Source organism: Peromyscus maniculatus, chromosome 22, assembly GCF_049852395.1.
Source record: "Peromyscus maniculatus bairdii isolate BWxNUB_F1_BW_parent chromosome 22, HU_Pman_BW_mat_3.1, whole genome shotgun sequence".
Lineage (NCBI taxonomy): Eukaryota > Metazoa > Chordata > Mammalia > Rodentia > Cricetidae > Peromyscus > Peromyscus maniculatus.
Window position 1 is genome coordinate 2,013,751 of NC_134873.1, and position 17,997 is coordinate 2,031,747.

A 17,997-nucleotide genomic window follows, 5' to 3' on the forward strand; every position below is an offset into this window, starting at 1 on the left:
ATAAAAGTGGGGGAAAGAGTGTGATGTTCATTTGTTTCCTGCTTTGAGGTAAGGTCTTCTTCAGTGGTACCAGCTGGCCAAGAACTCACTTTGTAGACCAGCCTAGCCTTGAACTCAGAGATCTGCCTCACTCTGCCTTGAAGTGCAGGGATGAAATGAAGTTTAAATGTCTATGACACAACGTTTGGCTCTCTTTTTGAGTTTTTACTTAGTTTAGTTTTTATATTTGGGATAATAATGCTCTGTCAGATGTACGTCTGGCAAGGATCTTCCCCTACTCTGTCATATTACTTTCCATGGGTTTGATCATTTCCTTATGTATACGACAGCTTAGTAGTTTCATAAGGGCACAATTATTAGTTGTTGGTCTTGATTTCTGAAAAATTAGAGTCATGTTAGCCATACTTCCATACACCTACACAATACAGGATAGTCTGTTTCCTTCCAGCAGAGTCATAATTTAAGGTTTTATATTAAGGAATTTTATCTATTTGGATTTTACTTATGCAGAGTAATAGAGATGAGTTTAACTTATTTCCTCTGCATTAGAATAACCACTTTCACACACTATCTTGTGAATAGAGTATCTATTCTCAAGTGTTTGTTCTGGCATCTCATCTTTGTTCAATATGAGATGTCTTTACTTGTGGTATCCATCATTGGTTCTGTTTCCTGGGGTGTGTCATACTAGGCTAACCATTCCTTTCCTATTTCACAGATTCTTGGTGTACCTTATTATTTCTTGGCAAGATCACTAATTTCAATGACAACAATTAGAGGTACAATATTTCCCCATATCACTGCTATTCAAGTGTCCCTGTGGTTTCTGTAGGCTGTGTTCTCATTCATGTAAGGAAACTTTATTTTCCTCTCTAATTTCTCAAATTCCCTTCTGCTTGTTAGAAAAACACACTGAGGGCATGAAGTGAGGTCTTAACTTTTCAGATTGCATAAATTTCTGGCAGAGGACTTCAGTTCCATTTTCAGTATTAACTTTCAGTAACTCATTTTCCATTGTAACTTCAGTGCTGTGGCATCCAATGCTCTCCTCTTCCCGAAACGGGCATGGCATGCATAAATATAAACTCACACAAACACAGACACATAATTTTTAAAAATGGATTTTGAGATATTTTTACATATTTACTCAGTTTCTGATGTTTTACTTATCATTAATTTGTATTTTAATATAATTTTAAATTATGTATGTTGGTGTGTGTGTAGAGCATGTTTTTGTTGGTGTATATTATTATGAACATAGATGCCCTTGGAGGAAAAACAGGCCTGATCTTTATATAATTAGAGTTGCTGTGTTTGGGAGACACAGGACATTGGAAAGGTACTAGGCTTTTTCTCAGCCTGTTCTATGCTTCTCAGCTTGTCTGAAAGTGTCTGTCAGATATTTTTAGAATAATGAATGTGCTCAGGTTCAAGAATTCCTGAAACTAATATGAGTGTTTCCTTACTGAGTGAGCTTAAAGAAGTTCTCTGGGTGATAGGATGTTTCCTTTCCCTTTAGAACAAATTGTTTATCTTTCTTTAAACATTCTGTGTCTTAATGGGTCCCATTTACATAGAAGGGTTTAACCTCAGAGGAAATAATTAAATAAAGAATGTTTGAAGATGACATAAACAGATCTACTGCTCTGAAAACGAATTGAAATGTACATAAATTTAGAAAATGTGTGTGAGTGGAGTTTTCCCTAATTCCAATCATTTGAGTATATGAGCTGAGGGATAAAGTAATAGGTTCATAAATGGAATCATCTCACATTGTTAGTACATGACTAAACACCATATTTTCACCCTTATATATTCATATTGAATACATATATTATTTTGTCAAAAACAAATAAACTAAATTAAAATAAATAAAGCCTTAAAAAAAATAAAAGATCATGCAAATGTTCAGTAAACCTGTGAGACTAAGGTGGGATCACATTCTGGCTCCATCACAGGAACAAACTGAACTGTCCCAATTCTACTTCCCCAGTTCCACTACATCTGGGTTCACAATTTCTGTGAACCACACTATGGATGTTGTGTGTTTCGTTTATGTATTAAAATGAGGATACCTACAGAATTTCTGGCTGAGAGGTATTCAGTTTTTAATCAAAATTAGTATAAAATTTATTCTGAAAGTCTAATAGTTTCATGTATTTCTATGGTTTCATATATATTACTGCCAATTCTAGTAACCAAGGCCCAGTACTGAGCTGTAATGTTGCAAGCCCAGTGGTACAGTAGTGTTCAAGGGTAAAATAAATATCTGGCTAAAAGTATCTTTCTTAATTCAACAGACAGTGATTCCTGTAAGTCAGGACAACCTCAGGTTCACTAAGTGACTAATGATATTCTTAAATTGATCATCATTTTATGTGCATTTCCACATCTAGTGTAGCACAGTTTATGCAATGATGGGAAAAAAAGCTCATGCCTTGAATATGCCAGGCAGGTGCCCTACTATCTTAGCTATAATCTCACTCATGTCACTATCACCATAAAGGAAATCAACCACATAATATGAGTGTACTATGTAATTTATAGAATAGATTTTAATAACAACTGTAGTGGCCACCTGGAAAACTAGAATGATATAAAAAAAAAAACCATATTTGAACTGAACAAGAGCAAATTCAATGGACCTGTGAAAGTGGACAGGAAAAATACCATGAAGCATAAATCCTACACAATGAAGTATAGAGAACTGAAGAAAATGGGTGCAGGAGAGGTCTTCCTCACCAGGGAAGAGCACATCAATTGGTTTCCCAATGTCAAATGATAAAGAACAAAAGCATACATACAGGTATTAGTAGACAGAGTGAATATGTTATGCTCGTGAATATATATATGTATTTACATATGTAAATGCAATAACAATTAGTGAAAAAGAGGTCACAGATATGAAGGAAAGCAGGGAGGGTTTAAGGAAAGTTTAGAGAAAACTGAACAGAGGAAGAAATGTTTTAATTGTATTAAAATCTCAGAAATAAAAATAAAAGCATCAAAATATGTTATACCATGTATATATGCATATTTGCCATTTTGATTGCAAGATTAATATAACTTAAATGATTTCCATGATTTCCCATAGTATTTAGAAATTCAGTACAAATGAAAGAAAATATCAAGGCACTTTAAAGAGATAGAAGCTGAATATTCAATCATTAGATCATGAAGCATTCAAAAAATCATATAATTTCTTTACTTTTAAATTTGGTGCTGGGCAATGAAAGAGATACCATGATAGAGGGAGACTTCATGTGGATAGGGAGAAACCTGGTGCTAGGCAAGTTCCCAGGAATCTACAGGTTGACCCCAGCTTAGACTACTAGCAATAGTGGAGAGGGCACCTGAACTGAACTGGCTTACCCAAGTAATCAGATTGGTGAATACCCTAACTGTCGTCATAGAACCTTTCTTCAGTAATTGATGGAGGAAGATGCAGAGATCCACAGCCAAACACCAGGCTGAGCTCCAGGAGTTCAGTCTGAGAGAGAGAGAGAGAGAGAGAGAGAGAGAGAGAGAGAGAGAGAGAGAGGGAGGGAGGGAGGGAGGGAGGGAGGGAGGGAGGGAGAGAGGGAGAGAAGAGAGATTCAATGAGCAAAGAGCATCAAGATCATGATGAACAAGCCTACAGACAACCAAACAAAACTAGTGGGAACTCATGACATTTAGACCAACACCTGTGGAGCCTCCATGGTACTGAGCTAGGCCCTCTGCATAATTCAGACAGTTGTATAGCTTGATTTGCGTAAGGGGACCCCTGGCAGTAGGATCAAGATCCATCGCTGGTAAATGAACTGGCTTTTTGGAGCCCACTCCTTATGGTTGGACACTTTGCACAACCTTTAGGCAGGGAGAAGGGCTTGGACCTGCCTCTACTGAATGCACCAGGCTCTGCTGACTCTACATGGGGGGTCTTACCTTATTGTAGAAGGGAATGGAGGGGGAAGGAGGAGGGAAGAGAGAGATCTGTAATTGGTATGTAAAATGAATAAAACATTTCTTAAGAAAAGAAAGTAAATACAAAACAAATTTGGTGCTGTGTAAATGTACCAAAACATTTGTAAATATAATTAGTAATTTATGAAAATAAAGTAATGCTTGAAACACTAAAAATAAATCTACTATATGACCCAGCTGCACCCCAACTGGCATATGTTCAAATGAATCAACATCCTACTTCAGAGATACTGGTTCCAAAGTCTTCATAGACTCCCTTTTCACAAGAACTAGGATATTGAAATAACCTAAATATCCATTGAAAATATTATAGCTCTGAGTCCAGAGGCTTCAGCAAAGTGTTATAAATCTGAAAATCAAGGAATGCTGGCAGTCAGGAGGCAGGGAATACCAGAAAATCGTACTATGCAATGCTCATACAAGAGATTTATTTGAAGGGAAAAATCTAGAAGGGTGTCTGCCTCTGCTCTTATGAGAAGCAGCAGAGAACTTAGCAGAATATAGGGCTTACATAGTGTTTCCTGCAAGTCAGAGTGTCCCATAGTAGGGACTGGTGGGAATTCATGTTCAGATCTTGGGGTGAACTCAGGGATTGGTGGTATTTCAAGTTATGAGCATTGGCACTTTATTCTTTAGAGCAGAGACTGGACCCAACCTTCAGAGCACTTAGAGTGTTCTGTGTGTGGACCCTGGTGGTTAGAGGTCCTCAGGGGAGGGGCCTGACTACTCATTTGCCTCGAGGGGCTTGCATCATTGAGCAGAATAATGTACCAATGATAATGTGGCACATAAACGTTATACAACACTATCAAGCTATAAAGAGTAATGAAACATTATAGCAGGCAACTGGATGGGTATTTTTTTTAGAAAAAAAATCATATTAAGTGGAACAACCCAGGCACAGAGAATGCAAACATTGAATGTTCTCTTACACCTGACCCTCTGATTCAAAATCTTCTTTTATGATTACATATCCAGAAGTAACTGCAGAAACCAATATCGTAAAAAAGGTTTTGGTGTGTATACCACTGTGAAAATGATCTAATCAGGGAAATAACTCTGTAAACTTCACACTATTGGTTGCTTTAATTGTGTCTCTTAGGTTTGATTATACTGGTTTTCATTTTCAATAAATTCTAGAAGTTTTACAATATCCTTTTCATTTCTTCCTTCACTCAATTTTGTTTGAATTGTATGCTATTTAACTTCTATGAATTTAAGTATTTTGATATGGTATATACATTTAATAAATAGTGGTCATATATAATGCAGAATGTAATTTCATTATTTCTGTCTTTGTTGGCATTTGCTTTGTCATAATAAGAATTCACGTTTCAAGAATGCCCCATGTGCTGTCGAGAAAAGTCATGTATTCTTTAATGTTTTCTTGGAATATTTTGTACATTTCTGTAAAAATCCATTTGTTTGGACAGAATTTAAAAAAAAAACACATGTCATAAAATAATCATAACTGTTAATAGTAAATATACATAAACAAGAAACTATGTGCAAATTTTCAAAAGAGATATTCAAATCCCTTTCAATGGGAGGCTCCTCTAAATAAGAGAACCACTTCAATGAAAATTCTGAAAACTAGAAAGGATTTGAGTGATATTCTACAAGTTGTGAAAGAGAATAGATAGTACCCCCAACCTCAAAAAGTTACCATTCTTACTTGTAGGGAAAAGGGGCTGGTTTGAGAAATCCACCCAGAACCTAGATTGCAGAATTAGGGAAGGATGGCTCAGATAAAGCCAGTGAGAGAAACACAGTTTAGCTCAAATCAGAACCATTTCTGCCGCTGTCCAACTGATTTGTGAAATCAACCAATCACAGAGCAGGACAGTAGAATCCTGGCCCTAGGGAACAGGACCAGGGAAAGAAACACAGCCTGTGTTTGGGACCTGAGCCAGAGACGTGAACACTTTATCCCCAAACCCAGAACCCAGGAAATATGTCCTGACTCTGAGACCAGTACCAAAATAACACTCTTGGCCCCTAGAATCAGAGTAAATGAAAGAAATGTGCCCTGGCCTTAGAGGTAGTGTCAAAAAGCCAAGAAAGGACAGTGAAAGAAATACAGTTTAGCCTTGAAATCGGGGCCATCTCTGCCCCTTGCTCACAAAACTGGCCAATCCCTGGGCAGAAAATAAACTAACCAATCACAGTTGACTCTGAGCCCTAGACATCCTAAATAAACCGCCCTGCCTGGTCAGTTGTGAGCTGTTCACTCCATCCTGGTAGAGGCAGATACTCTCCTGGACTCCTCCTTCCCAAATAAACCTCTTTCTCAAAAGAGTATTGTGTGAAGACCTTCATTGACTGGTGAACAGAAGAGCCTTACTGGGACGTCCCATGGTGGACTGAGCAAGGGGGAGCTGAACAGAAGAACCTTGCTGGGAAGTCCCTTACTGGACTAAGCGAGAAAGAGCTGGTAACACTGAGCCAGACATTGTGGCTCTCCAGGAGAGGAGCAGGATTGCTGTTTCCTGGGGGGAAACCATCCCCCATCATACCATCATACCAGGTAAATCCTGACCTTCCCGAAGAGTCAGGATAGCCTGACTTTCCCGAAGAGTCAGGGTACCCTTCCTTGCTGAAGCAGTTCCAGTCCTGACTCTCCCGAGAAGTCAGAAAACCTTCCTCTCCAAGGTTGGACTGTTTCTTTGCAGTCCAAGCCATCAGACTGTGCAAAACAGCTCCAGGTGTCCGGGCCACCTTCAGGGCAGAACTCTTGTTCTGAGTAGCTCGAGGTGTCTGGGATACCTCGCCTTCCAGGGCTGAATTGTCTCCTTGCAGTTTCAGCCATCAATTTACTAATATTTTGGTGCCAAAACCCTGGTCACCAAACCCAGAGTTTTTGCACTTTACTTACATTTGGTGCTGAAACCTGGGACACCAAACCCAGAGTTTCTGTGGTTTACTAACATTTGGTGCCAAAACCTGGGTCACCAAACCCAGAGTTTCTGTGGTTTACGGTCATTTGGTGCCAAAACCCAGGACACCAAACCCAGAGTTTTTGCGGTTTACTTACATTTGGTGTCGAAACCCGGGATAGACTCCCTTGGTGCCTGTGCTCTCCCCTTATGGTCTGAGCCACACTAAGACTCTATCCCTCATCTCCTGTCCATCTGCAACAGACCAAACTTCCAGCTCACCGATCGCTCAGCATTCCATCCAACAGCGGCAATTAGGTGAGTTCCCCTTTTGGTTGGTGTAAACCTTTTCCTGGGTCTGAGGAAGTGACCTTTGAATGTCCAGCACCCCTCTAGTACTCTTGGAAGTGGAGGTATCCCCAGACAGTGTCTTTAAGGCTAAGGCTGGCCCTCTTCACCTGACCACACCCCCATCCTAAGAGATGCAATCAGGCAGTTATAAGCATCCCTTCCTGTGCTCTCCCATCTTCTCACAAAAGGAGCCACAAAAGTCTACCATTTCAGCCTTTCCTCTGGATGATTCCTTCCCCCTAGAGCTCGGTTTTCTCTCGCCCTCTGGCTTCTACTAAAGCCCTGCTACCAGGCACCTGAGTCTCTCTGTTGGCTTAGCCGGGCTAAGCAGGACCCCAGTTGAGTTGGGTGATGACCCTCTGAATGGCTTGGTCCCTGGCCGGTCCTCCCTGAGTCAGGAGATGCCCATGACTACAGGCTGCAGTGAATGATTCCCTCCCCTCTCATCCATGGGAGCCCTGCACTCCATACCTTCTCACACCCCCTTGTGATGCCTCCTAGAAAATCTCAAGCCTTCACACCTGGCTCCTGATTTGAAAGGCCCTAAACTTGTTCGCTTGTGCAATACAGTTTGGCCTCATTATCCTTTAGATAATCAATCTAAATGGCCACATAATGGCACACTAGATCCCAATATTATATGGGACCTTTACAACTATTGTGAGTGATCGGGGAAATGGAAAGAGACCCTATATGTCAAAGCCTTCTCTTACCTTCTCTCTAAGCCTTCTCTCTGTTCCCCCACCCAGCTATTACTAGCTATGAAGTCAGAACAGGATGAAACATTTTCTTTTGAGCCAGCTAATGAGCAACCACTCTATAAACCAAAGCCAAAGTCCACATCTTCTTCTCTTGCCACACCAACTCCAGTGTCATCCGTGTGACATGAACAATTATGTCAATTATAGCGTACGGGAGATACGTGTCCCATGGGACTAAGCTCCCTGGAGGTCCCTGCCAGAGTGCCTGTGTTATGTCTCCTTCTCGAAGGACACATACTTCACAGATCATGAGTTCTCAGGGCTATGGGTTCTGTATAACTGCTTTTCTGATAATGTTCTAATTAATCGATAAAACACAGCCAAAATTAATGAATGCTTGGGTTGTGAACTGTGGAGGAATAATTAGATATAGCAGAATGAACTATTCCTTAAAAACCTCAAGCCTCGAGGCCTGCGGCAGGGGCCCGTGGAGGTAGACGGGCCCAGCGGCAGCCCGCTGAGGTAGACGTGCCCGGCGGCAGCGGCCGACAGGGACATTCAGGCCCGGTGGCGGCCCCCAGAGGCAGACAGACCCAGCGGCAGCTGACAGGGACATACAGGCCCGGCTGCAGACCGCAGAGGTAAACAGGCCCAGGGACGGAGATAAGCAGCTTGGAACAGGGACGCCCCTAACCCCAACATCTGGGGAAGAAGCTATCTCCGTGGGTCAGAACCAGAACGAATCTGAACACTCCGTCTGAGGACAACCCAGGGCCCAGCTGCTGATCCTGTGAAACCCAACAACTTGGAGGTGTTGGTGAGACTACCCTGCTCAGCTGAAACCCATCTGGGAGAGGATTCAGATGCCTACAGTTTAAAGTCTGAAGAAACAAGATCAGCTGAGGAGTTGACAAATGAACAAAAAGTGACCTGAGAACACAGAAGAAGGCGCTACCCAGACACCAAACCAGATCACCAGAATCATAAGTATATAATTCACCGATCGAAATCAGCTGCCCCTGAAGAAATAGCCCAATAGCACCAATTTAACCAAGAACCACTACTAAACCAAGACTAAAAATTAGAACAAGAGAGGCACTCTCAGACACAGACACCACCTGCACCTCACAGAGGAAGAGATGAGTAGACGCCAGTGCAAAAATACAGGCAACAACATAAAGACCTATATGGCAACATCAGAACCTAGTGATTCTACACCTGCAAGACCTAAACATACCATGACAGAAGAAACAGAAGAAATCAACCCTAAAAATGACATTAAGAAGATGATAGAGGCCCTTAAAGAAGAAATAAAACATTCCCTCAATGAGGAAATAAAAACTTTCCTTAAAGAGGAATTGAAAAACTACCTTAAAGAGGAAATAAAAACTTTCCTTAAAGAGGAAATAAAAAACACCCTTAAAGAGGAAATAAAAACTTCCCTTAAAGAGGAAATGAAAAACTCCATTAAAGAGGAAATAAAAAACTCCCTTAAAGAAATGGAAGAAAAAACGAACAAAAATGGGAAGAAATCAAAGAAAGCCAAGAAAAAGCAATTAAACAGATGAAAGAAACATTCCAAGATCTGAAAAATGAATTTGAGACAATAAAGAAAACACATGCTGAGGGAATGCTGGAAATAGAAATCCTGACAAAACGAACAGGAACTACAGAAACAAGCATAACCAACCGATTGCAAGAGATGGAACAGAGAATCTCTGACACTGAAGACACGATAGAGAAAATAGATTCGTCAGTCAAAGAAAACAATAAAGACAAAAAAGTCCTAACACAAAACGTCCAGGAAATTTGGGACACCATGAAAAGACCAAACCTAAGAATAATAGGGATAGAAGAAGGAGAAGAATACCAACTCAAAGGCACAGAAAATATATTCAACAAAATCATAGAAGAAAACTTTCCTAACCTAAAGAAAGAAATACCTATGAAGATACAAGAAGCTTACAGAACACCGAATAGGCTGGATCCAAAAAAAAAGTCCCCTCGCCACATAATAATCAAAACACTAAACACACAGAATAAAGAAAAAATATTGAGAGCTGCAAAGGAAAAGGACCAAGTAACATATAAAGGCAAACCCATCAGAATAACACCAGACTACTCAATAGAGACTATGAAAGATAGAAGATCATGGACAAACCTCATGCAGACACTAAGAGACCATGGATGCCAACCCAGACTATTATACCCAGCAAAACTCTTAATCACCATAGGCGGAGTAAACAAAATATTCCAGGATAAAACCAGATTTAATCAATACCTGTCCACAAACCCAGCCCTACAGAAAGCACTAGAAGGGAAAATTCAACCCAAAGAAGCTAAACACATCCATGAAAAATCAAGCAATAGATAATCCTACACCAACATACACCACAGAAGGACAACACAACACAACCAAAAAATAACAGGAATTAACAATCACTGGTCATTAATATCCATCAATATCAATGGTCTCAACTCACCTATAAAAAGACACTGGCTAACAGAATGGATTAGAAAACAGGACCCATCCATATGCTGCATACAAGAAACACACCTTAACTCCAAAGACAGACACTACCTCCGAGTAAAGGGCTGGGAAAAGGTTTTCCAAGCAAATGGACCTAAGAAACAAGCTGGTGTAGCTATCCTAATATCTAATAAAATAGACTTCAAACTAAAATCAATCAAAAGACACCAGGATGGACATTACATATTCATCACAGGAAAAATCCACCAAGATGAAGTCTCGATTCTAAACATTTATGCTCCAAATACAAAAGCACCCACATTCATAAAAGAAACACTACTAAAGTTTAAAACGCACATCAAACCCCACACATTAGTAGTGGGAGATTTTAACACACCACTCTCACCAAAAGATAGATCTACCAGACTGAAACTTAACAAAGAAATAAAGGACCTAACAGATGTTATGACTCAAATGGACCTAACAGATATCTACAGAATATTCCATCCTAACACAAAAGAATATACCTTCTTCTCAGCACCCCATGGAACCTTCTCAAAAATTGACCACATGCTTGGACACAAAACAAATCTCAACAGATACAAAAAAATTGGAATAACCTCCTGTATTTTTTCAGACCACCATGCCTTAAAGTTAGAACTCAATAACAACAAAAATTATAGAAAACCCACAAACTCATGGAAACTGAATAATACCCACCTGAAACATCAATGGGTCAAGGAAGAAATAAAGACAGAAATTAAAGAGTTCCTAAAATTCAATGAAAATGAAAGTACAACATACCCAAACATATGGGACACTATGAAAGCAGTGCTAAGAGGAAAATTCATAGCTCTAAATGCACACATAAAGAAGATGGAGCAATCCCATACCAATGAATTAACAGCACAACTGAAAGCTCTAGAACAAAAAGAAACAAACTCACCCAGGAGAAATAGACGCCAGGAAATAATCAAATTGAGGGCTGAAATAAACGAAATAGAAAACAAGAGAACAATACAAAAAATCAATGAAACAAAGAGTTGGTTCTTTGAAAAAATCAACAAGATAGACAAACCACTAGCCAAATTAACCAAAAGGCAAAGAGAGAACACCCAAATTCACAAAATCAGAAATGAAAAGGGAGACATAACAACAGACAATGAGGAAATCCAGAGAATCATCAGATCATACTTCAAAAACCTGTACTCCACAAAAATGGAAAACCAGGAAGAAATGGACAATTTTCTGGATAAATACCAAATACCAAAATTAAATCAAGACCAGATAAACCATTTAAACAGACCAATAACCCCTAAAGAAATAGAAACAGTCATCAAAAGTCTCCCAACTAAAAAAAGCCCAGGACCAGATGGCTTCAGTGCAGAATTCTACCAGACCTTCAAAGAAGAACTAATACCAATACTCTTCAAAGTGTTCCACACAATAGAAACAGAAGGAACACTACCAAACTCTTTTTATGAGGCTACAATTACCCTGATACCCAAACCACACAAAGATGCAACAAAGAAAGAGAACTACAGACCAATCTCCCTCATGAACATTGATGCAAAAATACTCAACAAAATATTGGCAAACCGAATCCAAGAATACATCAAAACAATCATCCATCACGACCAAGTAGGATTCATCCCAGGGATGCAAGGATGGTTCAACATACGGAAATCAGTCAATGTAATACACCATATAAACGAACTGAAAGAAAAAAACCACATGATCATCTCCCTAGATGCTGAAAAAGCCTTTGACAAAATCCAACACCCCTTCATGATAAAGGTCTTAGAAAGAATAGGAATACAAGGAACATTTCTAAACATAATAAAAGCAATTTATAGCAAGCCAACAGCAAACATCAAATTAAATGGAGAGAAACTCAAAGCGATACCACTAAAGTCAGGAACAAGACAAGGCTGTCCACTCTCCCCATATTTATTCAATATAGTACTAGAAGTTCTAGCTAGAGCAATAAGACAACAAAAGGAGATCAAAGGGATACAAATTGGCAAGGAAGAAGTCAAACTTTCACTATTTGCAGATGATATGATAGTATACATAAGTGACCCCAAAAACTCTACCAGGGAACTTCTACGGCTGATAAACTCCTTCAGTAAAGTGGCAGGATACAAGATCAACTCAAAAAAATCAGTAGCCCTCCTATACACAAATGATAAAAGGGCTGAGAAAGAAGTCAGAGAAACATCACCCTTTACAATAGCCACAAATAATATAAAATACCTTGGGATAACACTAACTAAACAAGTGAAAGACCTTTTTGATAAGAACTTTAAATCTCTAAAGAAAGAAATTGAAGAAGATATCAGAAAATGGAAGGATCTCCCATGCTCATGGATAGGTAGGATTAACATAGTAAAAATGGCAATCTTACCAAAAGCAATCTACAGATTCAATGCAATCCCCATCAAAATCCCAACACAATTCTTCACAGACTTGGAAAGAAAAATACTCAACTTTATATGGAAAAACAAAAGACCCAGGATAGCTAAAAGAATCCTATACGATAAAGCAACCCTTGGAGGCATCACCATCCCGGACCTCAAACTCTACTATAGAGCTATAGTAATAAAAACAGCTTGGTACTGGTATAAAAACCGACATATGGACCAATGGAATCGAATTGAAGACCCTGACATTAATCCATGCACATATGAACACCTGGTTTTTGACAAAGGAGCCAAAACTATACAATGGAACAAAGAAAGTATCTTCAACAAATGGTGCTGGCATAACTGGATGTCAATATGTAAAAGATTACAAATAGATCCATATCTGTCACCATGCACAAAACTCAAGTCCAAGTGGATCAAAGACCTAAACATAAATCCAGTTACACTAAACTTAATAGAAAAGAAGATAGGAAGCACTCTTGAACGCATTGGCACTGGAGACCATTTCCTAAATAAAACACCGACAGCACAGACCCTGAGCACAACCATTAATAAATGGGGCCTCTCAAAACTGAGAAGCTTTTGCAGGGCAAAAGACACAGTCAATAAGACAAAAAGACACCCAACAGATTGGGAAAAGATCTTCACCAACCCCACATCTGACAGAGGATTGATCTCCACAATATATAAAGAACTCAAGAAACTAGACATCAAAGCACTGAACAGTCCAATTAAAAAATGGGCTAAAGAGCTAAACAGAGAATTCACAAAACAAGAACTACAAATGGCTGAAAGACATTTAAAGAAATGCTCAACATCCTTAATCATCAGAGAAATGCAAATCAAAACGACTCTGAGATACCACCTTACACCTGTTAGAATGGCTAAGATCAAAAACACCAATGACAACCAATGTTGGAGAGGATGTGGAGCAAAGGGAACACTCCTCCACTGTTGGTGGGAATGTAAACTTGTACAACCACTATGGAAATCAGTATGGCGGTTTCTCAGAAAATTAGGAATCGAACTACCTCAAGACCCAGCCATCCCACTCTTGGGCATATACCCAAAGAATGCTGATACATACCATAAAGATACATGCTCAGCTATGTTCATAGCAGCACTATTTGTAATAGCCAGAACCTGGAAACAACCTAGATGCCCATCAACGGAAGAATGGATGAAAAAAATGTGGTACATATACACAATGGAGTACTACTCAGCAGAGAAAAACAATGAAAGCATGAAATTTGCAGGCAAATGGATGGAACTAGAAAAAATCATCCTGAGTGAGGTAACCCAAACCCAGAAAGACAGTTATGGTATGTACTCACTCATTGGTGGATTCTAGATATAAAATGAACAATTAGACAACAACCCATAGAACCATAGAGGCTATATATATAGCATGGAGGTCCCTAGGATGACTGTGGCATATAATAAATTTCAGTTTTACTCAATTATTGAAAAAAAATAGCCAAATGAATGGAAACACATGAACTATAAACCAAAGGCTGAGGGGCTCCCAGCTGGATCAGGCCCTCTGAATAGGTGAGACAGTTGATTGGCTTGATCAGTTTGGGAGGCATCTAGGCAGTGGGACCAAGTCCTGTGCTCATTCCATGAGTTGGCTGTTTGAAACCAGGAACTTATGCAGGGACACTTGGCTTAGTCTGGGAGGAAGGGACTGGACCTCCCTGGACTGAGTCTACCAAGTTGATCACAGTCCTCGGGGGAGGACTTGTCCTGGAGGAGGAGGGAATGGAGGGTGGGCTGGGGGTAAGGGGAGGGTGTGGGAGCGGGGAGAATAGGGGAACCCATGGCTGATATGTAGAACTGAATGGTATTGTAAAGTAAAAAATATATATCACAAAATAAAAGAATAAAGGATGTTGTCTTGCCCATCAAAAAAAAAAAAAAAAAACCTCAAGCCTCAAGCCGCTAGATAATAGAAAGTATAATAGTTCAGGCACTTCTAGGGAATGAACACTCACCCACTAGGAATCCTTTAGGAATCCCAACTAAAGTGATTTATGGCAGAAAACATTATCTCATAGGAGGCAGATGGTGGGCCCCTCTGTTGAGAAAGTTCAGCATGGAAAACTTAAGGACTACAGCAGAACTCCTTCCCCTTACAGGTGTAAAAGTACAAGAGTCCATATTCCAGCAGGTAAAAAGGTTTTATATTAGAAGAGATATGTGGTAAAGAACTGAAGAAAGACTTAGGGAGGATCTGCAGCATCCAAATTGGCTAAATGGGTCATGAGAACCAGAAAAGTAGAAGTACATAATAAACTAGCAAGCGGCTGAGATAAAGATGAAGGACACAGCTGCAAGAAGCCTACACAAGTCTAGGAACTGTACTAAGTTTAAAAAAACACAGACTGCTCTTTGGGTCATCAAGTTCTTGTGAGTGAAGGCATACGTCTAGCACCAATTAGTAACTGTGTGCTTGATTTTTTTAAAGATGATGTAATTGAATTATTGCCAAGCTCTTGTTCCTTGTATGACTTGATAGTTTTCTTTTCTGTATATAAACTACTGATTTACAGAAGTAAAATTGCAGCAGATTCAAACCGCTTTTGAGTGTGTTGTCTGTCTGTCAGTCGCCGAATCCTTGCCTTCCTGACTACCCAAGCCCTGATTCTCCTACAGTCGTGGTACTCCCAGTGGGGCAGTCCGTGGCACTCTCTTCCAGTCCCCTCAGTTTCCCTTTCTCCATCCTCAGAAACAGGTCATCCACCAGGTCAACCCTCCCTGGCATCCACTTTTAATACACAAACAGCCCCTAGTCCTCCTGTTCATTGTTCCTGCTCTACCTTGGGACCTCCTATACCTCCTCAATCTAGACCAGCCCCAGTTCTTCGTTTGCGAGTGGTTGCTGGGGTGGATGGTCTAGTCAGGGTAAATGTCCCCTTTTCATTATCTGAGCTCTCCCAAATATAAAATAGGTTGGGGTCCTATACGGTCAATTCTTCCACTTTTTTATTAAATAATTCCAGTACATTACCCAATCCTATGATCTTACCTTTCATGATGTCTATATGATTGTTTGTACAAACAATCTTGCCCCAGAGGAGCTTAGGTGAGTCTGGTGATCAGGCTAGGTTCCATGCAGGCAAACTCCAGCCAACAGATAACACCTACCCAGTGAGGGCTAGGGCAGTCCCAGACCAGGAGCCGGGATGGGATTACAATAACCCAGGGGACATTCTAGCTAGAAATAGGTTTGAACCTGCCTCCTAGCTGGCTTCTGCAAGACTGTCCTTAAGTCAATAAATCATGAAAAAGTCCAAGAGGTCATACAGGGGAAAAATGAAAACTCATCTGAATTCCTCAACTGCTTTACAAAGGCCCTCTCACAATGTATCAACCTGGATCCTGAGACTCCAGATGGAAAGCACCTCCTTATGAAGCCAACCTTTGAGTCACCCATTACTGTCCTTTCTCTTCACCATCTGTCACACCTTTTAACATATAAGGGCCTTCTAACATTACCTCCCTCTCAAGTTCTCCCTTCAGGTGGCACTGGTTGAGAACACAGCACTGACTTTTCAACCATGTCCACCTCTTTACATCTCAAATCTTCTCTCCCAACCAGTCCTGGAATACTCCCCATCACACTCACACGTTGAGACCCTAAGAGAGTCACCACCCCATCTGATACATATGCAGAAATGAGCATTACTTCAGGCCACTTATACATGGTATACAGATGGCAGCATCTTCCTATATAAAGGAGTACATGGAGTGGAATATGCAATTGTCTCAGATACCATAGTGGTCAAAACGCAAGCTCTTCCAGCCCATACCACAAATCAGCAGGCTGAACTGGTAGTTCTAACCCATGCTTCTCAAATAGCAGACAACCCTCAAAACTATATACAGACCACCTTAAATAATAACTAAAAGTGTTAATGGTCTTAACTGCCTAAGGAAGAGATAGAGACAAGTAGAATGGGTAAGAAAAGCAGGTCGATGTTTTTTTTTTGTTTGTTTGTTTGTTTTTTTTGCTTCTGTGAAACAGATTTGACTACCAGTGAGAGACATAAACTAAGGTTGACAAGTTGGAAAAATATTTTCCATATAGATGTAAGTAAAAATAAGAAAGCATGGCTATTCTAATATCTCATCATTTTGATTTCAAACCAGACCTAGTCTGAAGAGACTGGAAGAAAATGCTATACTCCTAAAAGAGATACTACAATCCTAACTATATATTCACTCAACACAGAGACACCAGATTTCATAAAATAGTTTTAGTTTAAAACTACAGAACAATGTCAACAAAGTGATATTGTACCTCATTCTCACTGATAGGCAAGTCATCTGGAAAAAGACTAAATAAAGAAATTGTAAAGTAAAATTATGTAGAATGTTAATTCTACTTCTATATTTAGCAAAATTGAGCATGTCTGAATTTCTAGATAGATTACATGTTTACATTAAGGAGAGGTGGTTCAGTATGAAAAAAGCAACTTTCAGTAAACTGTGCTCATATAAAAATAACTTTAAAATTTCTTCAAAATATGAGCATCATGGTCAAGAATTCATTTGTTTCCTAACAACTAGTGGCCTATAATGCTCAAAACTTTGACAAGACAATCATTTTTATGAATTTTAATACAAAATATACAAAAACTAGAACAATTCTGGTAATTCTTTTGTCACACACTGACAAGACCTTCCATGTCTATGGAGACAAGGTGATGTAACTTAAGACTCATTTGTCCTCTAAATGCAAAGTCCATACAGCAATGAAAAACAACATTGGATATTGGTCTTCTTCAAAACTCTGAGCACATAGACTTACAGCCTGCATTTCCTTCTCTGAGAATCAGGACATAAAAAATTATGGGGACATCATAGAGGGTCTAGCTATCCTCCAAAACTGATATTTCATTTGAATTTTGGAAAAAGTTAATGACACAGTATGCTAATTTACTAATTCTACCTATTAAGCCCATTGTAACTTTAGAATATCTGGAAAGTCTAGATGTCTCTACCAATGAATGTAGTCTCACTATGTATATCTGTGTAGAGTAGAACTGTCTTTGTAGACCAGGCTGGCCTTGAACTGAGACATATCTGACAGCTTCTGCCTCCCAAGTGCTGGGATTGTATCTGTGCCTGTTCTACACATGTGCCAAAATACCTGTTTTCAGAAAAAAGTCAAATCACTGTAAGAACTAATTTTTGCTAAAGGA

At 39.6% G+C, this 17,997-nt stretch overlaps 1 protein-coding gene across 4 annotated transcripts in view; it reads right to left on the reverse strand.

The window, feature by feature from the left end:
• Nucleotides 1-17,997, reverse strand: part of LOC143270149 (uncharacterized) — a 73,219-nt gene that overhangs the window by 42,911 nt on the left and 12,311 nt on the right. The window lies entirely within an intron of this gene.